Here is a 2,760-nt window from a genome sequence, read left to right as displayed (position 1 = left end):
TTTAAACTCGTGGACAATTTTTAAATATATTATTTAAAAAAATCATGAACATTTTATGATTTATTGATTTTTATTTTTAACAATTCAACTTTTGTGGAATTTGGAACCTTTCTGTAATCCCGAGTTATTTTAAAGAAGAACAAAACACAAACAGAAAATAAAAAAAGGAAAGAAAAATAGGGCGCGTGGCAAAAAAAAAAAAACCTCTGAAGGAGCGTTGGGTAGATCGTAGATGCATGTGAGATAGACAAGTTGTAGCGCTGACTGTGAAATGAGAATGAGATGCCCACGCAGAGCTCCAAATCGAACCCCCGTCTCCATCCAAAATCCAAATCCCGCAATCCAATCCCACCTCCGTCCTCCTTCCTCCGGCCGCTGGACGTGCCGGTGGTTGGTCCTCGTCGGCGCTCGCCCTCACTCACCGTCGCTGCAGGAAGAAGCGAGCGAGACCACTCTGTCCAGTGTCTCCTCCGTCCGTCCTCCTCCCACCAGAGTAAGGATTTGGTCCTTGGAGCTCGCATTCGCCGCCGCTGCAGAAACTAGACGGCGACGATGCCGCGCCTTCAGGTCCGCTCTTTCTGCAGCTCCTTCTCCTCACGCGCCTACGACCTGCTGAACGAACTCCAAGGCCATCTGGACTCCAGGACGCTCAGACCAGAGCTCGCGCGCCAACTGTTCGACGAAATGCTGCGCCAACCAGTCCCAGTATCGGCGCGTGCACTCAACGGCTTATTTGCTGCACTCGCGCGTGCGCCGCCTTCAACCGCCTGCACTGATGGCCCTGCGCTCGCCGTCGATCTCTTCAACCATATGGCCCGAGCAGGCCGCCGCCGGATGACAGGACCCACCGTTCACACTTACAACATACTAATTGACTGCTGCCACCGAGCATGCCGCCCAGACCTAGGGCCTGCCTTCTTTGGCTGCCTCCTCAAGACAGGCATCACAATGAGCGCCATTACCTACAGCAGCCTATTCAAGTTCCTCTGTGACATGAGGCGCACAAAGGAGGCTCTGAACGTGCTGCTCCATAGGATGCCCGATGACCTGCCTAATGTCATCTCCTACTCAGTGATTCTCAAGAGTTTCTGCGACAGTGGGAGGAGCCAGCTTGCGCTTGACCTGCTCCGGGTGATGGCCAAAAAAGGTGGTGACCACTCTCCCGACGTGATGGCATACAACATGGTAATGGATGGCTTGTTTAAGGAGGGTGAAGTAAGCAAAGCATGTGATCTATTCCACGAAATGATACAACAGGGGGTTGTGCCTAATGAGGTGACATATAGCTCCATAATCAATGCGCTATGCAAAGCAAGAGCAATGGATAAGGCAGAGGTGATCCTTCGACACATGGTTCGTAATGGTGTCCAACCACATGATAGTAGGATATATAATACCCTGATCCATGGATTTTTAACTTCGGATCAGCTGAAAGAAGCCTTTAGGTTGTTGAAAGTAATGAGAAGCCATGGTAGTATGCCAAACGTTGTTACTTGCACCTCAGTCATGGACTACCTTTGCAAGCATGGAAGAATCAAAGAAGCTGAGGAAATATTTTATTCCATGGCCGTGAATGGCCGAAACCAAATATAGTCTCATACTCTATTATGCTCCATGGGTACGCTATAGAAGGATCCCTTGTTCAAATGATTGATCTCTGTGAGCTGATGGCAAGAGATGGAGTTGTACCCGACCTCCGTTGTTTCAACATACTGATTAATGCATATGCTAAGTATGGCAGGATGGATGTGGCCATGCTTTTCTTTGAAGACATGTTGAAGCAGGGTGTGAAGCCTAATGAATTCACTTATTTAACTGTGATATCTGCATTTTGCAAGATGGGCAGGATGGATGATGCGATGGAAAAGTTCAGTGAGATGATTGATATGGGAGTACCACTTGAGACAGAAGTTTACATGTGCATGGTTGAGGGTTATTTTAATCATGGTGATTCCATGAAAGCCGAGGAATTTATTACCAAGATGAAGAACAGGGATATTCATCATAAGCCATGGAAAGGTAATCGATGAACACGGCATCTTTGACTTGGTTACCCATACTGGTGAGAGGCCTCATCCTACTGCATTCACTAAAATTATCAATGGATATTGCTTATCGCCAAGATGGAAAAAGCATTCAGAGTACTAGCCAAGATGGAGAAAGGCAAGGAATCTCTACTACTAAAAAGAACGTAAGGTTCCCATTTCACATCTCTTTCGTCTAACCTTCCATATATACGTCCCACTTTTTCCTTATCCTCTTTGATTTTTTCCTCCCATATTTGATTTTCTCCCATCCATTCAATTGTCTCATATTTATTATCTTACCAAAATAAACACATATTTTGTTGGCAACTCATTAAATTCTTACCAAATAAGTGCTTAACAATAAAATCGCAGATAAATCATGGCGATTGCATACAAAGATTTGGTAAGATTTTAGCGTATCAATATAATAATATACATGGCTTCTCAAAAACATTAATACAATAATAGACGTGCAGTCAGGGGCTAATCTACTAGAATGTTTATACTCCCGTTGCAACGCACGGGCAATTTTCTAGTTGATTACTGAAATGAAGAACAAGGATATTCGTCATAGGCCGCAGAAGGGTAACTGAAGAACACAATATCTTTGACATGGTCATAAGTACTGGTGAGAGGCCTGATCTTGTTACATTTACTTAAATGATCGACGGATATTGCCTAGTCATCAAGACAAAAGACGCATTTGGAGTACTGGATGCTATGTTATTACACA

The 2,760-nt window shown here is 44.9% G+C and overlaps 1 pseudogene; it reads left to right on the top strand.

Moving 5' to 3' along the window:
- The first annotated feature begins 283 nt into the window (after positions 1-283).
- The window catches only part of LOC119315040, a 5,953-nt pseudogene continuing 3,476 nt past the window's right edge, over positions 284-2,760 (top strand).

Source organism: Triticum dicoccoides, chromosome 6A, assembly GCF_002162155.2.
Source record: "Triticum dicoccoides isolate Atlit2015 ecotype Zavitan chromosome 6A, WEW_v2.0, whole genome shotgun sequence".
Classification (NCBI taxonomy): Eukaryota; Viridiplantae; Streptophyta; class Magnoliopsida; order Poales; family Poaceae; genus Triticum; species Triticum dicoccoides.
Note: the sequence above shows the minus strand (reverse complement) of the source record. Positions and strands in the feature narration are given on the sequence as shown.